Below are 26,959 nucleotides of genomic sequence, written 5' to 3' on the forward strand. Positions count from 1 at the left end.
ATGGGGAAATTTTAAAATGAAGTAAAGATGAAGACACAATGGCCCATGTAGTAAAGAATCTGGGTTTTAATCTACATGCAGTGAGGAGACGTTTTTGCCAAGGGAATGGTTGAATCTGTACCGTGATTTATAAGAAGCACTTTGGCTGCTGCATGGGAACAGTCAGAATGGAGACAGAATGCATGTCCAATTATATAGAGGCTACTATGGTGGAATGAACCAAGAGGATGAAAGTGGAGATGGAAAAAAATAGAAAGCCATTAGATCTGTTTTGGAGGTAGAATCAAAAAGCCTTGCTGATACATGAGATGTAGGTGTTTACAAAAGGGAAGTTGTCAAGAATTTCAAAGTCTCTTTCTTGAGTGATAATAAAGAACTTTCACTGGGATGGGTAAAATACCAGAATAGGAGATCAAGAGCTCACTGTGGGGGGCTTCCCTGGTGGCGCAGTGGTTAAGAATCCGCCTGCCAATGCAGGGGACACGGGTTCAAGCCCTGGTACAGGAACATCCCACATGCCGCGGAGCAACTAAGCCCGTGCGCCACAATTACTAAGCCTGTGCTCTAGACCCCACAAGCCACAACTACTGAGCCCACGTGCCACAAGTACTGAAGCCTGAGCGCCTAGAGCCCGTGCTCCACAACAAGAGAAGCCACAGCAATGAGAAGCCCACGCAACGCAACGAAGAGTAGCCCCCGTTCACCGCAACTAGAGAAAGCCCGCACAGCAACGAAGACCCAACACAGCAGCCAAAAATAAATAAATAAAATAAATAAATTTATTTAAAAAAAAAACAAGAGTCCCTGGGGAAATGCTAATCAATGGGCATAAAGGTTCAGTTATATAACATGAGTAAGTTCTAGAGATCTGTACAACACTGTGCCTGAAATTAACAATACTGTATTGTGCACTTAAAATTTTGTGAAGAGAGTAGATCTCATGTGAAGTGTTCTTACCACAATACAATGAAAACAAAAAACGGAAGAAGAAAAAAAAGATTTCAATGTTTAGCATGTCAATTTAACTTGTGTATGAAGCATGCAAGTGGAGATTTCTAGCAGGCCATAAGGCGTAAGAGTTTGTCTACATGGCTGTCTTAGTCACCTATGTAGGTTGGGTCATTACAAGCAGTTCTTTGTAGGCTTTATATGCTTAACCGTTTCCCTAGGTCCAAAGAAAGACAGTTACTATTAGAAGGGACATTTCTCATAATTCAAATAAACAGATGACTTCTGCAGTGAACGGATTTTGATAAGACCTTGATGACAAGCTGTGTATGCTGCTTTGCAATAGCAATGCAAATAAAGTTTAGCAAAAGTAAAACACCAGATATGGTCTGTCTGTGGATCCTGAGCATTAGAAAGTTGTGCTAATGACTTGACTCTTGGGGAGATATCATTATCTTGGCCAAATTCCTACCCATTGAGCTTTCTGAGTCAAAAATAAATTCCCGTTAGTAACAGGGTATATAGCACAGGACTAGAGAAACTAACAGAATGCTGACGGTAGAGAAAAACATGCCTTCCTTTCCTATAGGCCCAATGAGGACTGAGCTGAGCTGAGATTTTTGAGAGCCACGCTAATTAGACCACAGGGTCTCAAGAGACAGCTAAATCATGACAGTGCCTAAACTGCTTATCTTCAAGCACAGGGTAATAGCATAATGATTCGTGAAATGAAGTCATTTCTGATCTAATGGGTCTTTTTTTCTGAGCCCCTCTGCCCAGTACAAGTGACTTGTTCCCAAGCTCCAACTCCAGAAGTTGAGACTCTCCCAACATTACAATATGAAAGTCTACAGTAATTGATTCCAACTCTTGCAGCAGCAAAAGTTGCTTTGCTAAGCAAAGGGATTTATGGATTTGGCCACATTTCGTTGTTTGCTGCCTTCATTTATTACAGATGCATTTTCCTCCCTGTTTTCCAAGATAGAGTGGATGGAACTGATATGGAAATGCTTTTAGCAATGCATTAGATAAAGAAAAAGAAAAATTTCTCTATAGAACCCTTTTAAAACTAGCATTCATTTTTTTCTCCCTTACTTAACAGTAAAGTCATTTCACTGCAGAAAAAGTTTGGAAATATAGAAATAAAGAAAAAGTGAAAATTATTCATAATCATACAAATAACCATAAAGTTACTATTTTGGAGTTTTTATAAAAGTTCTCTTTCTAAAAATATAATATTTGTTTATTTCTAATAAAATTATAATCAGATAATTTTTATGCTGCTTTTTCCCATGTTGTTTAAAATACTTCAAAAAACATGATTTTTTAATGTCTGCAAAATAATCAATTAAATGTATAACGGCTTACTAAACATTCCATTATAATCTAACTAATATTTAATTTGTTTATGGAGGGCTTTTCAAAAATAGGTTTCTGCACTTATATACTCACAATTCAATAATCCATAATTTATTCTAGAATTCTTGATTCCAAAATTTCTATTAAGAATAATAAGAGAAAAAAAGAGAAGCCCTGACATCTAGAATTATAATCAGCATATTATAAATGTATACTTTGGAATCTTTGATATATTAAAAGGTTAGCAAGTGTAAAGGCAGTGAACTCATTCATATCCTTCTTCCTGGTTCATTTTACTGAATGAACCAAGCTTTCTATGGTACATTTTCTATGGAATATTAAAATAGCCAGATGAAATGCTCAACTGTTGGTAGGCCCATATGATTCATAAATACTTTCAGATCTTTGTTTCATAGGTTTTTGTATTGCAGCTGATAACAGCAAAGAACCCATGCCTATCTTCTTGAAATAAAGTCTAATTTCTCCCTTCAATTATCCATTTGCATCAATTTATAAAATTTCCTTCTTTATCTATTTTCATGTTACATGATAATATAGGATCAAGGAGTTTATAATTCCTAATGATAACCTGTGATCCTAATCCACGTGGGGTTGGGCGTGGAGCTAGCTCAGTGAAAGGTTACCTTAGGAACCAATGAAATGTCCCCACCGTTCAGTCTTGGACATCTCATCCTCACATCTAGTCTAAAATGCCCATGTAGATCCTGCCTGCACTCACTTGCTTTCTTTTCACATTCTGGTTTCTGTGACATACACAAGGAAAACTCCTTTCTTCTATAAACTGGGAAATTCTGGGATAAGTGTGGAATTTCCTTGCCATATTCAGGAGTTGAGATAAGAAAACATGGAGATTTCTCATTTTAGTCTGGTCTTTTAAGACGTGTATGATGTGTGTAAACTTGCAGACATAATAAAGTGATAAATGTGATGAATGTGTAAATATCCACAACTTTCTCTCCCCTCCCTTTTGCCTTCTGAAGATAATTTTATCTTTGTCCTTCTAAAAGGATTTTGGTTTTGGTACTATTGTTTAGGGAATTTTATAATACACAAGGAAGAAAAAACAGAAATGGAATATGAAGATAAAGATTCAAATCAAAATACATAGAAAGCTGAAAGAAAGAGGAATAAGAGAAAAGAGTCCTTTTTAGCATTAAGAGAATCGGTGATGGGAATTGAAAGTAAAGGGAAGAAAAGTTGTGGAAGCCCAAGGGTGGATATGCAGAGAAATGGGGAGAGAGGGTTTTTAAAAATATACTTAGGAACAGGGTTTCTCAAATTTGGCATTATTAACACTTCGGACTAGATCATCCTTTGTTGCAGGAAGGGGGCTGTTATGTGCATCGTAAGGATTCTCAGAAGCATCCCGGGCCTCTCCCTACCAGATGCCAGTAGCAGCCCTCCGGTCGTAACAATAAAAGTGTCTACAGTCATTGCCAAATATTTGCTGAGGGGACAAATTTTCCACAACTGAGAACCACTGCTTAAAAATGTCTTCTCTCCTTCTTTTTGCCCATAACCACCAACAACCTACATCTCCCCAGCCAACCACCTTTAGCCATATTCTCCAAAGACCAGGTAAACATTAGAATCATTCAGCTATAGTTATCTACAGGATTGTTCTTCCTTCAAATTGACTCTACACAAAGACTAGATTTTATTGGGTGCCAGTTGTATTTAGTTAGGATTTCCAAATTGATAAGCTATTATATAACATGTATCATTATGTTGACTATTAACATGTTATGTATCAACTGAACAAGAAGGAGGCAAAAAGAGGATGGTGGGGTTGAGATCAGGAGATGTTTGTTTTAGTCCTGAATTTATCAAAGATTGGGAGAAATACTTGTATTTATAGGTTTTGGCATTTCTAAAATGGGGTAAACACCAAACTTCCTTTCAGATTTGATATTCAGTGGTTTGATTATGCTCTAGCTCTATTACAAATACCTTGATGCAATGAAACTGTTTTCCCAGTGCTGCATATGTGAGGTCAGGAAATTTCTAGATAGTAAAGAAATGTCTATGGTAGGCAATTCAAGAGTTGAGAGGAACTTTGGTGGACAGGAAATCACAAAGCAGAGAAACCTTCAGGTTTGAAAGTTGTAATCTACTGACCCTAACCTCATTCTTACTTCCATCTTATCAGAAGTTGTTGACTCAGTCTGTTGTACATTCCTTTTCTTACATCAGTATATCTCAAATTTGACCACAAATCTCAAAGTAAATCTCAAAAACCACAAGTCTCAAAAACCACAAATCTGTTGGTTTTCTGGTGGAGCACTGATACTTCTGTAAGAGAAAAGACATGTATTATGTACATTGGTATTGGGGAATTGCACTGGTGTCAAAGAAAAAGCAGAGGGGATTTTTCAGCCCCTTCATAAATATAATTAGAATTTGAGCTTTAAGAGCTATGAATGCCTTTGTTCTCCTCTTCACTTGTCACCAAATGATGGCAGCAGATTTAACAACTAGGCCAACAACTTCAAGAGCATTTTAAAAGCTACTTTGTTATTCAAGGATTTGGGGCAAGAATCCCTGCGGACTTGCAATATCAGGAAGGAGAAAAATGGACTGAAGTCACGGAGGATGGGTGTTGTGGAGTGTCACTGTAAAATCCAAGACCCATACTTCATTTACACATCTTGTTTGAAATTTTTCTTATATCATGAAAAAAACATGTTTTTCTATCTATTAGTTGTCTGTCAATGGAAAGTGTTAAGTTTGGATGACATTCTGACCCTTGTTTGGTCTTCCTAGTACTACTGCAGTTAGAAGAAGGAGGTTGGAAACAACTCAGAACTTCTCTTTATAATTTCAGAAACAGAAAAGACAGAAAACTCTTCAAAATTGTCTCATAATTTAGTAAATAATCCAATTAAAACCATTTTTAAATTTTTAAATAATTTTAGTTTTATAGTCTTTCCTCCATTTTTAAAATGCAGAGGAATATTTTATAATTTTTCAAAAGTACTCTTGTTCAAAGGAATAATTATTATTATTTTTTTGTATTGGAGCATTAGTGAGTCAGAGCTTTGTAATCATTCACGGAACAGCACAGGATTAGCAAGATATGAATTCAGCAGAAGATTAAGCAGGAAGGCTAATAATTTGCCAGAGTCGAATGAATCCTGAATGTTTCTGGAGGTTGAAAAATATTTGATTAACTCATTTTTGGAAAATTATTTTTAGCTCTTGCTGATGTTTCCCAAGTAGAAGCATTAAGATTCAGTTATAAGCTGGAATCTTCTGCTTTAGGAATTCTATTTTGTTATCTTGTTAACTAGGTACCTAGGATTCTACATATAAAATCTTTCCTGTTGGTAAGGTCTGGAAACAAATAGCAAATGCTCTAAATCTCAATGACTAGAGTATCTGATAAAACGAATTATCAAGGTAGACAGAATGAGTTGAAAAATGATGGACAGAACACTTATTTCTTTTCTTTTCCAAAATAGAAATAAATGATTTACTCTTATTATTAAGAAAGTATTTCATGCTTATGGTAAATAATTACTTCATTACAGAAAAATAAAATCAGGAATGTAAAAATGCCCTGTACTCATTACATAAAGATAGTAATGCTTAACAATTTAGTGTATATAAATTCATAAAAATAAACATTAATTAAAATAGAAAATGAGGGTCTGAATATGCATTCTCAGTTAGTACCTTCATTTTTAACCTAACAACTTTCACAAATACCTTTTAGTGTTTATATAAATCTATATTTTTTCTTTTTCTTTTAATCACAGAATATTTTTCCATTGAATAGATACATAAGAACACTGCATAGTGGTTAAGAGCATGAGTTTTGGAGTCAGTTCAACCTGGATATGAGTCTAGGCTCTGCTAATGAGCAGCTCCAAATCATAGTTTGCTGGTTCTTCTTTTTTCTTTTTTCTTTTTTTTTTGCTCAACAGGAAGATAATGATAACATCTAATTTGTAGGTTGTTGATTGTGAGAATGAAATGAGATTAAAAAGTGCCTTGAATAGTATGCACAATATTTAGCACACTGCTTGGGTTCAACAAATGTTAGGTATTATCATTGTCATAATTTATTGAGCCAGTCCTCTAAAATTTAATGTTTGGAACGTTTTTTATGCCCTCTACTATCTCTAACACTTTGAAGAATCCTTGTGAAACCAAATTTATGTACCTGTCTGATTATAAAATATTTTTTAGGATTTTGATTCCTCTGGCCAACTTTCTCCATGCTGAAAAGGTGGACCAATCTGAAATCCTATTAGCATTGTATAGGTAGGAAAGATTTGTCTTATCCCATCTGAACAGTTAAGATAGTAATTTTTTGATGATGAGCTATGTAGGTGAGAAAAATCTTCAAACTATGTGAAAAACCATTTTAAGCCACTAAAATACTCCTCTAATGGCCTTAAAAGATTACGATGTCCCTTGTAAAATATTTTAAAATACAATGAAAGCCATGCTCCTTGCTAAACAATTTCCAGAGAAGCAGACATTTTATATTCCCCAAATAATCATCTCTACAACTCCATGGTGCAACTTTTAGTTCTGTTATGAAATTAAGTATACTAATTCTAATGTTTAAGAAAAGCTATCCCTTTCAAGGGTCTATGAATACTGTAGTGGCCCAGGTCCTACACTAGAAAGAGTACAGGTTTTAGAATCATATAAAACTGGGCTCTGATTCTCATCTATCACGTACATAGTAGTTGTGCAAACTTTAAAAGCATAACTAAACCTCTCAGATACTTCATTTACTCATTTCTACATGGGGAAAATTACACACTAATAATCACTTCTTCACATTGGCTAGATCAGTAGTCCTCTTCTCTCTTCTGTTTAACAGAATTCCTCTTTCTTTGGGGAGCTGCTCTTCCCCCACTTAACATGACCTCCATGGGCCTGTCCATTCCAGTTCTCTTCCAGCCCTTTGTTATAAGATTGCTCATGTGATGTAGATTTGACCGATCTTGGTATCCACCTCCTTGGCCACAAAGATTGGTTCAAGGATGCTCACGTGACCTAAGCCAGGGTAACCAGCATCCTCTGAGCTTCTCCAATGATTTAAGCCCAGAAGTCCAAGTTGCCAATTCTATCCCCACTGCAGTGCAACATGGGGTAATGCTACCACATTAAGAGAAAGAGATGGGAAGGAGAGGCAGAGAGAGGCAGAAAGGACAGCATTTAAGATACATTTCCTAAGGCCTGTTAACACTCCCAGAATTCTCAGCTGCATGAGACCCTCAATTCCTGTATATGCTTAACATGGTTTGCGTTATGATTCTGTCACTTGCAACAGAAAGAATCTAATACAAAAATCTATGCCTTAGGGTGTTATGTGTGTTGACTGAGATGTAAAGTACACAGCACAAGACCTTCCGAATGTCAATGTCAGTCTCTTTCTTTTTCTTATTTGAAGCACTCATTCCTTTTGAGTACTGATCAAGTTCACTGAGAAAATAGATGACCTATCTTGTAGGATGGAGATCAAAGAGTCCAGATCCCCTTACTCAAGAAGAAGACTGTTGGCATATCTGGGAAAGTTCAAGATGAAAAGCCTGCTCAGTGTGTGGAAGTTGCTTCCTCCACTGTGGCTCCTCTTACCTAAAGAAGTAGCCGTCTCAATTTTTATCTCCAGCCACAACCATACCCAAGTAAGTACTTTGATCAGACACACAGCATATATGACATCTCTCTCCTGTTATCCTGAATAGTATAGCTCTTACCTCCCTAGGAAGTGAACTAAACTTGGTGCTGTTTCTATTCAGAGAAAATGTTGTCCTAAGTCAAAGCAGCTTTTGGACTAGACTGGTTCTTTCTGAAATCGTCGGATGTCTTTGAGGACTCTTGCAGATTGACTTGATTTGGTAAGTAAATTTAGTCCTTACTTTTTCCCTTTGATAAGTTCTTAATTATTTAGCAATTAAAGCTTTACTACTTGAATACTGTATCCTGTCAATATTTATTACAGTTATTGTCGAAAGAAAAGGCTGGACTTGAATAATCGTACAAGAACAAAAACAACTGGCACCAAAGGGAAGGACTGTGGTATAACGGAATTCCCTTGGAATTCCATCCAGGATTGATGTTGCCATTAATTAGTTGAGTGACCTCAGAAAATCTCACTTAACCTCCATGGATTCTAATTATAAAATGAGAGTTGGAAAATGATCCCCTCTGGTTCTAACATTTAATGATATTATGATTTCATAAAATAATAAACACTGTGGAACTTCCAACCTTCTGGATCAGTAGGTGGTTGGTATCTGTTTTTACTATTCAGACCTCAGACAAGATAGTCTTTCCATGTATTCCTAAGGCAATTCTAGGTGTGCATAGAAAGGAAACTGGGTCTGGCCAGGAGCCTTAGGTTGTAACTTGCTGTGTGACTTTGGACAAATCTTTTCTCTCTCTGGTACTTTGTTTCCTCATTTGTAACAATGGGTTTGGATAAAAACAGTGGTCTCTATTATATTTCAAGCAAAGAACCCTTTTGCAAATGTGAAATAAGTACTGTAGATTGCTCTTGTCCAAGTGGGAGTGGAGGGTAAAGACCTCACTCAGCCCCCCTCCTGCTCCTGAATATGGTCTCAGGCATCTCACAAGCACTAAGTCCTCTCAGAAATGCATTTTGACAAATCTAGAGTCCTTTCAATTATATAATTCTACGGCTTCATGATTTAAAAGAGCTGCTTTGGCTCATTTCTTTCTTGTGTCCTCTGTTAGATTAAGGCAATCCACAAAAATTTTAAATGTGACATTATTTCTCAAGATTGAGATATGTAGCTTCTGTCTTTATGGGAAGGCCTAAGAGTATCACATTATATGCTTTAATATCATGAACCAAAGTTTTCAAGCTTTAATAATTGAATACTGTTTTTGTTCTTTTCTACTATTTTTTATTCCTTTTTATGCTAAACATTCTTACTTAAAGCTCTTTTATGGAGTAAGTGAAATATGATGCCATATGTAACGTGAGCAAAGACTCCAGTTTCCCTGGGACCGTCCTGATTTTAGACCTGAAAATCCCTCACCCAAGGGAACCCCTTAGTCCTGAGCAGACGACGAGAGTTGCTCACCATTATAGCCAGTCATCTCACTGAGAAAAGAAATAGTAGTTTTTAAAAAATTGACAGTTTTTTAATGCTAAAATGATGAAGGAGTAGGCAAGGAAAAGGTGCGTCTACCCTCTGACTGGTGAACCTGGCCCATTGAGCCCGTCTGTGTGCGCGTTCTTGCTGTGGCCTGCAGCTCCATCACCTGCTGGGCTCCAGGTTCCCCTGAGGGCATTCAGGGCAGTCGCAAGTCCACTACTCAACACAGGCTGGTTCCCTTTCCTAGGACTACTGCACTTCTGCCCCCCTGTACTCCAGTCCAGGCAGAATTGTAAGTTTGTACCAATTTTCTATTGTTGCTGTAACAAATTATGACAAATTTTGTGGCTTAAAACAGCACTAATGTATTATCTTTCAATTCCAGAGGTCAGAAGTTTACTGTAGATATCACTGGGCTAAAAGCAAAGTGTTGGCAGAGTTGCGTTTCCTCCAGAGGCTCCAGGGAGAATCTATTCCCTTGCCTTCTCCACTCCTAGAGGCCACCTGTATTCCTTGGCTCTTGGAGCCCTTCCTTCATCTTCAAAGCCAGTGATGTTGCATCTCTCTGTGTCTCTCTTCCATAGTCATATGTCCCTCTTATTCTTTTCTACCTCTCTTCCCCATTGAAGGACCCTTGTGATTACATCGAACACACCCAGATCATCCACCATAATCCTCTTATTCTAAGGTCAACTGACTAGCAGCCTAATCCCATCTGCAACATTAATTCCTCTATGCTATGTAGTGTAACATATTCACAGGTTCACCAGATTAAGATGTGGGCATTGCTGGGGTGGGGAACCATTATTCTGCCTGCCACACTGTCTCAAACTTTCTAGTGCTCCTTTGTTGAGATTAGGAACCATGGTTTACTGTTATTACCAAGACTAACCCATGACACTTGCTACGCATTTAGGGCAACTACATAATTTATCATTCAGATCAGGATACTTGTGTGAGTGAAAGAAGCACTCTTAGTAATTCCCACAGAAAGACAGACATAAATTGTTCTAGTCCAAGCAAAGAAAAACACCTGGTGACACTGCATAGTACACATTCCATGAAATTTGTTGAATTTGATGTAATTTATAGACCTTTTGTTGAATGTTCAGTTATATGCTAAGTGGTTTGGGAATCCAAAACATACATTCAAGTTGGGTAGAAATGATTCCTGCATGCAATACTGTAGGTGAGCTAAATTTTCAGATATACTTTATAAAGCATAATTTAGAAAAGACAGAATATCGGTGGAAGCTGATGTTTAGTGGAAGTCACATGGAGGAGATGGGAACCTGAAAATAAGATAACAATACTGCAGAAAGTTAAATAAAAGTACACATAATTTCTTGTAAATTAAATTCATGTTCCTATATTTTCTTCTAGACTTATTCAAATGCATAAATATTACAAGGCTGGCGCTATTTTATATTCTGCTTCTTTTACTTAAAATGTAAGCAAATCTTCATCTTCCATCATTACTTTCATATATTTCAAGAACTCCATAGTCTCTAATTAAATGATATTGATGTGGCTTCCAAAATTTGTCAAGCATAAACAACGCTGTCATGAAAAACATCTGAACTATGGTTCTTTTTCTTTTATAGATTATGAGCAAATTATTAATCCAATCCCAGGAGTGGGAAGATGGGTGTGCTTTAGGTAAATTGAAGGGAAAGAACCAGGGAAGAGCAAAGACATTCCAGATGAGACCATACACAACTCTGTAGTAGCTGAATAATGGCTCCCCAAAGATGTCTATGTTCAAATACCCAGATCCTATAATGTCACACTGTACGTGGCAAAAGAGATTTTGCAGATGTGATTAAATTAAGGATCTTGCGATGGGAAGATTACCCTGGATTATCTGGGTGAGCTCAATGTAATCACAAGCCTCCTTATAAAAGGAGGCAGGAGAGTCAGAGTCAAAGGAGGTGATGTGAAGACAGAAGCAGTCAGTGAAGAAGATGTGACAACATGAGGCTGCTGCCTTTGAAGATGGAGTAAATGGCCACAAGCCAAGGAATGCACATGGCCTCTAGAAGCTGGCCAAGTCAGGGAAACAGATTCTCCTGCAGCCCTGTTGACATCTTTGTGTTAGACGAATGAGACTGATCTTGAACTTAAAACCTCTAGAACGGTAAGATGATACATTTGTGTTGTTTCAAGTCACTAAGTTTGTGGTATTTTGTCACAGTAGTGATAGGAAACTAATACAAGTCCATATACCAACCACAGAGTTAGGAATGAGGGTGGCCTCATGCAAAGCTGGAAGAAGTTCATCCCCTCTGGGCACCGTGTTCACTTTGGGGAAGTGAATACATAGAGTAAAGATGGGGTGAAGGAAAGGGCTTCGGCAACAGACTGATGGGTTCAAGTCCAAATTCTGCTATCAACTCTGGTAACTTTGTTGTTTTTTAAATACAGAAAATACCATTAGCCTTCTGGATTTTTTCTGAAAATCAAGCAGAATATCATAATAGTCAAAGCATGAGCTTTGGAGCTTAGCATAAGCCATTTGTTCAACTGTCAATTATTAATTATGTGGATTTAAGTCTATAACTTACATTTTTTTCTAATGTGAAGTTTCCACATTTCTAAATAAGTGTTAGTAATAGTGCCTCCCTCACAGGGCTGTTAGGAGGGTTAAATCTATATAATGCAATATAATGTTAAGCAATGCAATATATAAATGTGTATATTGAGTCAATTTTTAATACATGCCAAGTCTCAACGCTTAGGGGTGTGTACAAGTGTTCATTCATTTGTTATTTATTGGATCTCCACCCTGGTGTAGGTACTTTAAAAGTACTCAGTCTGCAGCAGAGCATAAAAGACAGGTACTCTGCCCTTGTGGTGCATTTGTTATGGTTCTTTCCTTATTCACTGAAAATGAGTCTGGTTTTCAGTATCTTCTGATAAGCTCACCTTCCTGAGATCACTGCTTTACCCTGAAGTTATGAGGCTCTTCGAAGAAGAGTTCTATTTGTGGTTTGGGGAGCCCTCATGGGAACAAGTCACCCTGTGAGGCCACAGAAGTGCCACTGCTCCCTGTTACTATGGCTGTGCACCTCCATCTGACACCAGGTTAATGACATATTAGAGAAAATGACTTTGAAGGCTTTCTCACTTATGATGTAGACCCAGGAATATTTCCCCTGCTTGTGACCCTGGGTTCATGGTACTCACCTAAGAACTAAACAATGAACCATTTTGTTATGTGACACTTGGAAAAACACAGAGATATTTATTTTCACTGTCCATAGAACTGAAAAAAGTAGTGATTGGGCTGGGCTAAAGAGATCATACTGTTATAATGAAAGACGGCTCAACTAGTAGGGGGTGTAATGGATGTATGCCTGAAGTAAATGAATCATTATAAAATGTACACTCCATCTCCACAATAAGTCTATTTTATTAAAATAATCTCTGACATAATGTTGTCCTCTCTTGGCTTTCCCCTACTGTGAATCTATCCATGATTCCACCATCACAAATCCTGTCCCCTGAGGACAGATCCATAATGAGAGTGAAGGGTTTGATTATTTGCTTTTAATAACTCTGCTTCCCAAATGCTACTTAATGCAGCTGAGATTCTATATTAAAGAACATGCCAGAATTATTGGAAGATCAATCAAAATTGGCAATTAATCATAATCACGGCCAGTAATCATAGCTGCAATTACCAATTGATTAATTAGGACAGCTCTTGAAATGCCAGTAGAGATTTAATATCATATTAGATTCAGCCCAATAACCATAAACTTCTACAATTACTTTCCAGCTTACCATTATGTATGTCATATTTCTTCCTATTATTAGTTGCTATATTTATTTATCATTTTATTTGAGCAGGCCAAACTCTTTCACTGTCTTTTTTATGTTGGGAATCTATTAAAAATATGTTTAAGTCATGGCATTAAATAAATCTAGTGTTAGTACCAAGCAAGTATTTGCAAATTTAAGATATCTATTTGCATTGCTTTTTAGGCCAAGAATGATTTTTTCCAAAAAATGGGATGTAAGGAACATATTCTGCATATTGAAAATTGCATAATTCTGGTATGTTGGATTTATGTGTGCAAAGCTTCATGTGTTTTATTAATTAACTTTTGCATGCTTGGCACAGGAAATTTTATGCAACCTTCTTTGAATGATAAGCATAAGGTGAAGAGTAGCCAGACCACTTAATATGGGCAATAATCCTAACACTGGTGAAAATACACCTTAAGAAAATTAGGAGAGGCCTAATATAAATAGAGTAGGGGATCTGTTTAAGAAATTCAGCATATATTCACTTCTTTGTTTTAAGGCTGTGAAATATATTGAATCAATACAAATCACCACTGCTTAAATCATATTTTCATTCAATAAAAAGTTTTTAAACACTTACTCTGTGCAAAATAGCATGTTAGGTGCTGGGGGGAGTATAGAGGTGAATGACACAACTTTCTTACCTCAGATTCATCGTCCAATAAGGGAGATGAGACGTGGACTCCTACATAAGAGGAACAAATGTTAACTGTGCAGATGAATTTGAAGAATGAGATTTGAACAAGTAAAAAATGGGAAAAAGCCATTTGCCCAGATTTACTGCCTTTTTCATGGGTCTCAGCTTTTTCAAATCTATTTGCAAAATCAAAGATAAAATTTCAATTATCTGCATTTTGAAATTGTTTTTATTCCAAGATTAAACCTTCTCTTCCAAATCCCTATGTTAAAATCCTTAAATTTGTTAACATTAATTTGTCATTAACTTGATCTTGCGTCTCAAGCACAGAAAATTTCTTAAATCCTGATTATAACTCCTGATTATAACTGATGGGACAAAATGACTCTACTTTTATCAGAGGCATAAAAACCAGGAACATCTAACCAGATTTACTTAACATATTAATGACAGCGGTAAATTGAAGTAAACAATGAGCAAGTTTTTAGAGGCATATGTGTTTTGGTTTTGTTTTTTAGCCTGAATAGTATTTTTATTTTTTAAATTTATTTTATTTAAGTACAGTTGATTTACAATGTTGTGTTAATTTCTGTTAAGTCAGAAAGAGAAAGACAAATACCATATGATTTTAGGTGGAATCTAAAATATGACACAGAAGCATTTGTTTTATTCTGCCATTGAGTTTCTGATAATTAAGAGACATACTCTGTCTCATACTGTCTGGGCATGGACCATAGGCCCATGTGACGAAGGCATGGTCTATGTGAGTAACTAACGTTCCCTCAGCTCCCTCTCCATTTGCAGCTATACACTGCTATGTTGTGCAGAATAATGTTCGCTCATCTTCAGAGAGGTTAATTCAAACTATGGAATCAGGAGCTGCTGCTGAAAAGGTAATAGACATATATGATGGCTACACTACAGTGGAAATTTTGATGGCATTGTGTATTACATCCATATTTATGGCAAATTACTTTAGCATGGGTAATAGCATCTCACAATGAACACCCAAGGAATTAGGGACTGTTAGCCTCATCCTCAAAAGCACTATCTGCCTCTTAAGAGGTGAATTCTGAAAACTGGAGATTATGAGCGTAGTACATCCTTAGACATTCCAGTGTTGTCAATGCATACTGAGTTCTATCATCACAGCCTTCGGTCTGCTAAGCCATGCAAATTCCAGTGCTCCTGGGAGCAGAGTAATAGGAGTTACGCATTGTACCGGTGCTGCTGATTCAACTCCCATTTCCCTCGATACCACTCAAGGCAATGTCCTTTCAGTGAAACAATCTTTCAAAAAGAAAAGGAGAGAGGTGGTTTTTAAACATCATTCCTTTAACGGATGAGATGTCACGGTCTCCTGGCAAGTGAATACTTCACTGGCATAGTACTTTGATTTGCAACAGTTATAAAACAGCTATTCCTAGAGCAGAGTTAATTACAGACAGTAAGCGGTTTGGAGGAATTAATTTATATTGCAATGATTTGGTTGGCAGGAAAGAGAAGAAGGTTGTTGTAAGTAACCCTTTTCCCCAACTCCCCCAATGGGTTTTTGCAAATTCCACAGCAAGGGTTCCTTTAGGATACTAACTTAAAGTCAAGCAATGATCTGAACAGGTCCACGCTTTTGACCATGACTTAGGTATCTAAGATGGCTAGATGGCAGCTGGGGTACGTTGAGGTTTGAGTTGCCATGCAATGTTATATATATCCAAAGAGTCATGGATAACCGCTGTGAATATCACCTATATGTTGAGGCTTCAGATTTACAAATTTTCATGGTTCAATAAACTCAAACAATTCACAACATTTTATATAGCACAACACTTATCAATGGCATTGATGATGATAGTGATGGTGAGAGTACAGCAAGGATGTAGGGGACAATCTTGCCCAAAGCAACTGGGAATAGAGATTTTATCATCTAAGCCCTCATAAAATACTTGCTTAGATGTCCTTCATTTCCAGTAAAGAATGCATAATCCCTGAAGAGCAAAGGCAGAAGAATCCTTCTTATCTATTTATTCCAATAGTTATTTCCCTATTTGGCTGAAGGAGGAGGTTGGATTATAGCTCCTCTTTTAGAGACAGTCACTTTCATATACAGAAAAGTACTATGCCCACTTGTTATGATGCCCTTAGTATTAAAAAAAAATTCCTTGATAAAGATCAAACTTCTTTCCATGATCATGTGACCTCCCTCTCTTTCTGCCCTCCTAGTCCCTCCTCAGCCAAACCCAACTATAAATCAGAGACCATGCAGTCCAGGTCTTTAATGATCAGCCTCCCTCACCCTACTCAGGACACAAAACAGGACATAGAAAGGGGAAGAAATGGTGGTGTAGGAGAACAAAATGAGAATAACCAGTAACCCTACCACATGCGTTGATTTGAGAACAAAATTGAAGTATACCAAGATTGTTTATTAATAGTAAGCTACTACATCAGTGTTAGTTACTTTATTGTTGTTAATAGTATTATTATCATCATAGCATTACGACAAAGTAAAAAGTCTTGGTAACACATAGTGTTCTAGATGCCAACTGTAAATAGAAAAAAAGGTCGTATCAACTGCTGGAGCCGAGTGAAAGTCCGTCATGATTCAAGGATTTGACAGGGCTGATATAGCCACCAGGAAAGATCATGCCGGACTCCTTTCATTTCTGTACCTTTTCAATAACCATTCACCCCCCTTAGTTCTCACCTCTCTGTTTCCTTTGTTTGGCTTTATTCACTCATAAATAATTTACAAATGTACCAATATGCTGCTACTCAGTCTGCTGTCATTCCAACTTCTAATAGGTTCCCGGAGAGCAAAGGAGCAGGGGTTCATAACTGACAGGTAGACATCATTATACTGAGGACAGAGCCTACTTTTTAATAAAAGTTGAATCAAGAGTCGCTTTTTCTTCCCACCCTTTCTTTGTAAGAGATGACTCTGGGCTTGAAGAATTTTTCCCTGCTGCCATGAGATTTATTGGACCTCCACTTGGAGGAATATACATTCTCCCACCCTACTGATGTTGGCTTTGATCTATGTGACTTACTTTGGCAATGGGATGTGATTGGATGTGACAGAGGCATGACTGAGCACAAGCTTTACGGTCCATTGAAGATTTAAAGGCCAGCCATCTTGCTCTTTCCCTCTGCCACAAGAATTCATGTCTCAAATAGGGGTTGCTTCTTCAGTCTGGATCTTGGAAAAAAGACAGTGCATTCAATAGAGAAGAGCAACAGCTGACCTGGAGCCACCAACATGTAACAAGAATGAGAAATAGACTGCTGTTTTTGTAAATCAATGAGATTTTAAAATTGTTACTGCTGCATAATTTAGAAAAACCTAATATAATCACAAATCACACTTAAAATATTTAATATTTTTAAAAATAAATTTTCTGAAAGATATTTCAACCTGTTTCATTGGAAGTATTACCAAATCCTTATATCATTTCTTTCCCTCCTACATCTCAACAACTTTTAATCTACTGTTTGCAATACTAGCTTTCCTTCTCACCCATGACTTACATATCTAGAACCAAGAAAATGTTATCTTCTGAGTATTTTATAAATCTTATCTATGTCTCTGAATTATTTCACCTACCTGCTTTTTCTGTTCCTGTCATGGGGTTGTAGAGTTGTAACGGAGTAAGTCACAAAATCATATATATATCTAACTAACTGCACATTCTTTATGTTCAAATAAACTACAGTGTTGGATGTATTTTGGATTCATTTATCATCTTTCTATTCTAAAAACCCCAGTTCTTCCCTGTTCACCAAAATTTACTCTCAGAAGCAAATCTAAGGCAAAACTTCAACTTCAAATAATGTGTACTTTCCCAGATATCTGCCCTTTTACCTCCTTAATTCATTATTCCTTTACCTAATCTTCAAATTTTTCATTTGTCTCAGAAAGCAAATTTAACTCTTCTAAAATTAATTTTTAGCCTATAATTTTATTTTTTGAAATTCTTAGACCTAAGGTTTAGCTGAATTAATTATGTTGATCTGTTTGTGGCAAACTATCATCTTAATTAGATGATGCTCCTTGTAAAGTTGCCTTCCTTGTTTTGTTCTGTTCTATTTTTTCTTTTCTTTTTTTTTTTAATATTTTATTCCTCTCCCTACCCACAAGCATTCATTATAATGTGTTTAACAAGTGTCTTTAAAAATTTAAGTTATTGTTTCATTTATGTACAAGTTTTTGATTTTTATAAAAAAGTGTTATATATCTCATCTTTTAAAGATATATTCAGTTTGGTCAATGCACATCTAATCTGTTGCTCGTGACTATGATATAGTACCTTATGGCTTGTATCCATACCATTTAACTTATCTATTCCCTTTATGAAGGATACCTAAGGTTCCTAATGTGCTGCCGTTAAGAAAACAAAACAAAACACACCAAGATGCACTAGCTTCTACATTTTATTTGAAATCTGTAAGGCAGGCGTGGCTATATATTCAGAAGTGGCAATTTCTATGTCATTAGGTATTAAGTTTCACCCATCTGATCTACAGAATTTTTGTACCAATTTATACTCTTTCATTTACCTATATTCTTGCTAACACAATTTTCTGTTTGACTTGTTATATAAGCATAAAGTTATAACATTGTTGTGTTTTTATATTTCTCTGTTTACTAATTAAGTTGAATATTGTTGATTACTATTTTAAATTACTTTCTGTTCTAAATATTTCATATTTTCTTTATGATTTCTTCATTAATCCACAAGTTACTTAATCTTAGATTTTTAGCATTTCAAGATATATAGATTTTTATCTATTTCATTTTCTCTTAATTTCAAATTTTATTTCATTGTAGTCATGGATTGTAGTGTTATTGTATTGATTCTGTTCCATGTTTTAAGAGAGCACTTTTGCACTATTTGGTAAAAAGAAAGGGACATTTTATTAATCACATTATTCAAATAGTCTGGCCTTTATTTTCTCTCTGCTTTATCAGTTTCTGAAAGAACTGTGCTAAAACAGCTTAATGAAAAGTTGATTTTTCCATTTCTTACCTCTATCCCAGTTTTATTGGTTATTGTCATATACATTAGAAGGCTATATTGTTATTACAATATATGGTAATAATTATCTTCTTGAACTTTTTTATCACAAATGTATAATATCAGGGCACTTTTTCATCTTGCTTCATATTTTTACCACATTTTCTTTTTTATCTTTTTGTACATTTCTTTATAAAGATGTACTTTTTAACTTAATGATTCAAAAGTTATATATTCAATTTTTTTATTGTTCTGGTGATTTGGGATAGCCTATTAACCTCATCCATTTATCCATGTGTGTCTTTTCATTATTATAATTTTTAACATGTGCCATAATGTGAACAAGTTTGGGTCACTTTAATTCTGGTTCTAAATTTTTATGGCAAATTTTTATTAAGTCATTTGATCTTCTTTACTTTTCATATTTCCTAGATTTTTTTTTTTTCTCTTTTTATTCAATACCTTCAAGGATCTTCAGACTATGCCCTCTGTTCTATGGGTCAAACTTGTTTGCAGCCTGTTTTGGTATACATCCAAACTAAGATTTTTTTTTTAAAGTGTTATAAAAAGCAAACAAACAAAGAAGAATGTGCAACAGAAACTTTATGTGACCTGAAAAGCCTAAAATATCTAATATCTTGGACTTCACAGAAAATATTTTCAAGTGCCTGGATTACTTCATCTGAGAATAATTTCAAAGAACATTTCTGTGTGGTGAAATTTTGAAGGTCTTATATTTTTGACAATATATTTTACTTTCACATTCAAATGATAATTTAGGTTGATATATAATTCTATGTTCAAATTTCTTAGTTCTTTTCCTTTAACAGTTTAAAAATTATACTTCATTGTCTTCTTGTAACTGTGTAGTTGATGGTAAATGCTGACGTTAACCTGATTCTTGTTTCTGGGTATGTCATCTACTTCTTTTTTCTTGAGTTTTTTCAAATCTTCACTTATTTTTCATGCTTTTAGTTTTCATTTTATCTCTTTGTATTCTTATTTGATGGTGTATTTTTAATCTACTCTGAATGGCATTCTTTGAGACTGTTCAAATTTGAGGTTTTACTTTTTTAAAAAATTCAGGGATAGTCTCAGACATTATTCAAAAAGTACCTCCCTCTGATTTTCATTTTTATTTCTCTATTTTTGGAGAAACAAAAATTTGACACATTTACTATTCTCTATACCTTTGAAAGTTTTTGTACAGTTTCTGTCTCTTTAGCTCTCTCTTATTTCTTTTGGGTTTATTTGCTTAAAAGTAATGTTATGGACTGAATGTTTGTGGCCCCCACAAAACTCATACTTTGAAGCCCTAAATCACAGAGTGGCTATATTTGGAGGTGAGACCTCTAAGAAAGTAATTAAGGTACAATGAGGTCATAAGGGTGAAGACCTGATCTGCTATGATTAGTGTCCTTATAAGAAGAGACACCAAAGCTCTCCCTCTCTACCTATGCATGAAGAAGTGAGCACACAGCATGACGGTGGCAGTCTCCAACCCACGTGGAGGGTCCTCACCCAAACCAACTCTGCTGACACTTTGGTCTTGGACTTTCAGTCTCCAGATCTGTGAGAAAATAAATTTCTCTTCTTTAAGCCACCCAGTCTCTGGTACTTTATTATGACAGTGCTAGCAGACTAACACAAGTAGATAATTGTTTTTAGTCAAGATTTTGTTGTGAATGAAAATATTCAGGTGAGCAAATTACATGTTAGAAAAAAACTACCTTATAATCTAAGGTATATTAGATAGGGTGCAAATGTGACAGCAGGAGCCAGGGGTGTAGACATGGTAGTTTTGAAGGATTAACACATTTAATTAATACTCTTATCTGTTTCAGTGAGATATTGCTACAATCCAGACTAGAAAATGCTTCCTTCTTCTCTCTACCATCCAAATTTAATCTATACCAAAAACTCTATCTGTGAGTTTCCTTTTGAAAAAGATTTTTTTTAACTACTGTACAATATGATATACATAATTATTCCCTAATTGGTTCATGTGTTGATTTTGTCTTAATTGTAATACAAAGAACAGAGCGTAGCTCACCACCCAGTTCTACAAGAATTAAGTCATAACCTGCTGCAGTTGCTGACCTACAGTGCGCCCTGAGAGGAATTCAGGATGAAAAACAGTATGGAACACTCCATGCATTGAAAAAACAGGATCCATAGATAGTTAGATGTACACCTCAGGAGGAATTTTAATGAATCCAGATTCTTGCATCTTTTCATACATAGAAAAGCGTTAAAATCATTAACTTGAGATATCTGTTCTTTGTGACTAGCAGTAATCTTTTACAAAGATGTATGCTTACTGCATGTATTCCATAGCCAAATATCCTACATAAAGTAGCTCCCTCTCCTCCCTCTCTGGAGCAGTTTCTTCAGAACTACTGAGAGGCTGTCTACTGAACTATAGTCCTCAGTAAGACCCTGAAGAAAACTCAAACTCACAACTCTTACGTGAGTTTTCTCTTTGACATCCATAAATCCTTAGCTCATGTCAAATACATATTTACTTTCCCCAGTTACTGAATTAGTCTTTGGCATAAAATAGCATTTGATGTATGGCAGTATAAAATCATCTGGTTACCGTGAATGCCATATCATAAAGCATATCTACCTATGGGTCACAATTTACCAGAATATAAAAATCTAAGTGGGAAGTTATAAACTTTTATTCTGAAGTGCATATTGATGGTATTCAGTTTTTCACATAATTATTTTTACAGTAAATATCCTTGATTACACTAGACTTTACGATCTGCATCTAGGGCTTTTTTTTTTTTTTTTGGCCACACTGAGTGGCTTGTGTGACCAGGGACTGAACTCAGGCCCTCAGAAGTGAAAGCGTGGAGTCCTAACCACTGGACCGCCAGGGAATTCGCTAGGGCTTTTATATCAATGATTTAAAATGAAAATACTTTGTACTAGACTAAAACATAGATTAGTTTGTCTATTCTTATGAGTAAGTATAATTATTTTTTAACAAAAACTAAGCAGAAATGTTGTTCTCCCAGAGTTACACAAACCAAGCCTAAGAAGTCATTCCAGAAAATTCTTAGGTCCAAATTCATTTATTATGATGTAATTTTTTTAAAAAAAGCTTGAGATCAGAGAAAGAGAATCAGACAATCATAACCTTGAACTTGTGTGCAAATAAGTCCCCATATGCATTTTCCTAGAGAGGAATTTCATAGCTTTTTAGGATTCTCCAAATTGTTTCTCACTCAATTAAGAGTGAGAAATTCCTATTTCAGTGTGTTTCGAGAATTGCACTGTATCACAATTCAAGAAGTTAATGGAAGACACAGTCTTGAAACATAAGTGTGGAAGGACATCAGACCCAAATTAGGGGCCAAATAGTTTAGAGTTCAAGCTGTACTCAAACTTGGTAATGTTAGGACACCTCTGATGAAGTGAAAAGATTTTTTTAAAATCTTCTTTGAATTTCATCAAAATCTATTAATAAAACTCTGATAAGTGCTCTATAAATCTACTACTATTACATACTTAGAGGGATCCAGATGGCATCTAAAGATGGTCAGCAGCTATCATAAAAGGCTGTCACAAGTAAATTGACTGCAACTGATAAAGAAGGTAACCTGTGTACAATGGTATGGATGAGTTCCCTCTCTCTTTCTCTCTCTCCTATGATTGCTGATAGTTCTCCCAGTTATTCTGGGGAATTTAGAAAAGGAATTTCAAGTACAACTCTCACAAAGATCTTATTCACTGGGATGAAAAATATGTTTGAACATTTCAGAAGTGAACAAGTCTTGTATTTTCATTTGCTAAAATGTCAAATCACCAGTAGTTGAACTTCTGTCACTGAGATTCTTAAAACATTGTAAGGGAGGAAAAAAAAATATTTTTCCTCTACTCATCTTAGGTCTCCAGCTGGAGTACTGTGAATTAGATTGGCAGAAGACAGATTAATGAGAGAAAAACAAACATAAGTTTATTAACATGGGTATTGAGTATGTACACCCAGAAATGAGTAACTCAAAAGGGTGGTTTGATTTGGGCTTATAAACCTACTGCCTTAAACAAAGGAAAGAAGGTTTCTAGCTTCTGGGAAGGGGAGACAAATTGTGGGAAAGTGACCAGGAAAAGTATGGTAAAAAAAGGGTTGTTTAGTGAGATCTGTTTTGCAGATTTAAGCTGGTGCCTTCTCCATTGATAAGAGTTGTTAAGAGCCTTCTTCTTCCACGTAGGAGAGAGGGACACATCTTTACAAATGTAAATTTCCTTTTTAAATGTAAATTTCCTTTACAAAAGAAAAACAAACATGTGCCCCGTTTTTAGAGCTTTTCCTGCATCTGCTGGTTCTCAGTGGCCTTTAGCTCGAAATAAGCCATGTGCCAAAGAGGTATATTTTGGGGTGGCATATTCTGGTAGCCTTCAAAATGTTAGTCAATACTTTCACTGGTAACTGACCAGGACCCTATGGGACTTTCCCGGGATAGACCCCCTCCCCGCATGTCCTCTGCCTACCTCTTCGTTGTAGAAAAGCTATAATCTCCCAAGCCTCCCCCCAAGTCACAAAAGCCTGGCTCAAGAATTAATGATGGGGAGGATGTGAACGTGTAGTAACAAAAGTAGCAGTCGGACCAGGAGAACTGGTAACAATTTAATCAGTAAATCAACCATATGGCAGTCACAGAATCTTTAGTTCCTCTCTGAAGTACCTAGATAACAGTATTTCTTGCACATTTCCTGAGTTGTTTCACAGATGCTAAAACCCCCAGCAAATGGAAGAAGTTAACTACTTAATGACCATGAGCACATAGCCCCCAGACCTACTGGAGCCTGAGGATTGATAATGTTAACCCCTATGACACGACCCTGTTACTTCACCATCAACTAATCAGAGAATTGAGCCAGTCACATACCTCGTGAATCACCTCCCTCACGTTGCCTTTAAAAAATGCTTCCCTGAAACCCATTGGGGTTTTTTTTTGAGCATTAGCTGCCCCGGATTCCTTTTCTGTTGCCTTATGATAAATGCTGCACTTTCCTTCACCACAACCCAGGGTCAGTAGATTGGCTTTACTACATACAGGCTAGCAGACCTGAGTTTTGTTCGGTAACACACTCATTAAAAACTCCATAAAATAATGTGTCTATACTAATATTGTGTGTCTCTCTAAAAATAAAATTTTATAGTATCATTATTAATTCTAATTAGTTCTTTGCCGTATACTTTTAACAAATTTCTGTGTGAGCAGAGCTCTAAACACAAAGATTAAGCAGCTCCTTATATTAAAAAGTTCAGCTTCTAATCAAATTTAGCTTTCAAACCCATAAATCTCTAGCTCACCAGTATATGTATTGCATCAAAGGAAACTGACCACAGATAAGTGGTTATTCTTTCATTCCTCTGGTCTTCACTGATTAAACACGGCAATTTTCGGTGGTGATTCAGGGAGTTGTGTGAAATGCAATTCCAAAGAAGAGACATAAAGGTCTGTCAGCTGGAAACACAGTCCACCCTCAAGGTGAAATAAATAAATAAAAATACAGAGGATTAAAGGTACCCAAACTTCAACTGTTAGGGGAACCACTGACCAAAACCGCCTGCCCTGGCCAGGCCCAATAGTAACCACTTGCATGAGTTATCTCACAACAGGAAGTCCTGGTAAGGAACGCATAACTAACAAGCTACCACCAACTGGAAGAATTCGGGTAAGGTCAAAGGGAGAGAGGAAATGTCACTTCATATGTCCTACCAACCTCCCAGAATCCTCCTCCCTGGAATCCAGCCTGGCTGAGCAATGAGCATACCACCAGAATGATTGGCCAGAGACAACCCAGAAACTAAACCCATTACCATAAAACCCAAGACTGCGAGCCACGTGGCAGAGCAGTTCTCATGGGTTCCCTTACCCGGCTGCTCTCCACCTGGGTGCCCCTTCCCAATAAAGTCTCTTGCTTTGTCAGCACGTGTGTCTCCTCGGACAATTCATTTCCGAGTGTTAGACAAGAGACCACTCTCGGGCCCTGGAAAGGATCCCCCTTCCTGCAACACAACTACCAGTTGAGATTTTTCTCCTTGGAGAAAAGCAGAATTTCTTGACATAAATTTCAAGTGTCAAATGCATAACATCCTGAAGTTTTTAAATATCCCCTATAGAATACTGTTTTTGTAGTACCTTCAGTGCAAATTCCCTTCCTAAGTCATGTATGTAGCTTGTCAGAAGTCTGAAGGAATACACTAGTGACTTGATGCAAGCACAACAGTCTGGTATATTTTCCTCACTTTTCCATTTGGAACATCACATGTCCTCAGGTGCTTAGGTGTCTGCTTGAGACATGCTCACCCACGCAGACACACACAGAAGAACGCACAAAGAGATACGGTCAGCAAGTTACTCTTTCAAGTCTCTACAGTTAATTAACAAGTTTATTCAGGACAAAGAGGGAAAAGGCAGTGTTCTGGGTTGATGTGTGCCCCCCACCCCATTCACATGTTCAATTCCTAACCCTCACTACCTTAGACTGTAACTATATTTGGAGATAAGGTCTTTTAAAAAGCGGTTAAGTTAAAACAAGGCTGTTAGAGTGGTCCCTAATTTAATCTGAGGAAATTTTTGACATGCAGAGAGACACCAAGGGCTCAGGCACAGAGGAAAGACCACTTAAGGACACAGGGAGAAAGCAGCCGTCTGCAAGATAAAGACAGGCTTCAAAAGAAACCAGATCTGCCTTGATCTTAGACTTCTAGCCTCCAAAACTGTGAGAAAATACATTTCTGTTGTTTAGGCCACCCAGTCTATGATATTATATGATGGCAGCCCTAGAAAACTAATATAGGCAAAAAAAAATTAAAGAAAAAAAAAATGAGGTTTTTGTATCAAGCATTCAAATTATTCTCCAAGGCACCGTGCTGTGGTTAGGTGATAAGTAATTACCTTTGAAAGTGACATTATTGTGTAGCTCAGCAAAACTTAGTATTTGGTGTAAATTTAAGGTGCTAATTAATTTATCTGTTTATTCAGTCATAATGATTGTACATGAATTATTTGCATATTTTTTTCCTAAGCCATGCTATCTTCTCTGAAGGAGTTTATAGCATAATTATGGGAATAAACTAACCAAATACAGTATATACAAAGTGAGGATATATGAGCAATATAAGACAAGTAAAAGGGCTATGTGATTTCAGAAGAATACACATGCAGATAATTTATTTAATAATATCATTTGTTAATCAGTTACACTATAACAGGTACTGAGCTAATCCTTATAAATTCATGGACTCATTTAATAGTCACAAAAATTCTGTGACCTGGGCATTAATACCTCCATTTCTCAAATAATTTAAACTGAAACTCAGCATTTAAAGAAATTGCTCAAGACCACACAGATAGTAAATGGCAAAGAGAACGTTAACTGAGGTTAATCTGGCAACAGAGCTTGTGTTTAGATACCATGCTATCTAGAGATTCAGCTTTCCAATACTTGAAATACCCATAGGAATATTTTAATATTTTTTCAGATACTTCTCAGTGCCTTAATGTGAAAAATGAAGGCCTTTGCTATTATACTTACTTCATCCTGTCACTGTTATGTATGTTTAATTCTAAATAATTTATCATCATTAAATGATGCTAAGAGCAGGAAAAGATGTTCAAATTATTTTTGTTCAGATCTCTTTATTTTTGAGGTCCAGAAAAATTACACGTCATTCATGCTATGAAAACAGCAGGTGTAAGACAGTGCTACTCCAAGTGCCAATCTCTTTGTTAATAATTTATGATGAAATAAGCAGCTTGCAATAGAATGTTAAAGAAAATGTAACTCACTGCTTCCCTCATCGAAAAAGTTTTGCTATGAAAATAGTCAGTAGAACTTTAACACTCTGCTGAGTGGCTCAACTACATTTGAAGCAGTATTCTTATCTCATTGTGGACAATTAGTCTCAAACAAGAAGTGCTTTGCAGCCCACACTTCTAGTATGTATCGCTAGAAGACATGTGACTATAACCTTTTGTTTCTAACTTGGCTTCTCTTCTTTTTCCTGTACTTGATAATGAGGCAGAAAGACTTGAGTTCAAATTATAGCCCTTTACCTTATT

General features: G+C 36.3%; 1 long non-coding RNA gene across 3 annotated transcripts in view; it reads right to left on the reverse strand.

Moving 5' to 3' along the window:
• LOC309636891 overlaps nucleotides 1-26,959 on the reverse strand; it is a 410,385-nt gene that overhangs the window by 34,596 nt on the left and 348,830 nt on the right. Inside the window, exon 1 of one of the 3 annotated variants that reach the window (XR_014250279.1) lies at nucleotides 13,868-21,490. The exons of the other annotated variants lie outside the window; for them this stretch is intronic. This is a non-coding gene — a long non-coding RNA (uncharacterized lncRNA). Of the gene's footprint in view, nucleotides 1-13,867; nucleotides 21,491-26,959 lie in introns of those variants that run through there. 3 annotated transcript variants of the gene reach the window in all.

This window comes from Balaenoptera physalus (assembly GCF_965194825.1).
Source record: "Balaenoptera physalus genome assembly, chromosome: 10".
NCBI lineage: Eukaryota > Metazoa > Chordata > Mammalia > Artiodactyla > Balaenopteridae > Balaenoptera > Balaenoptera physalus.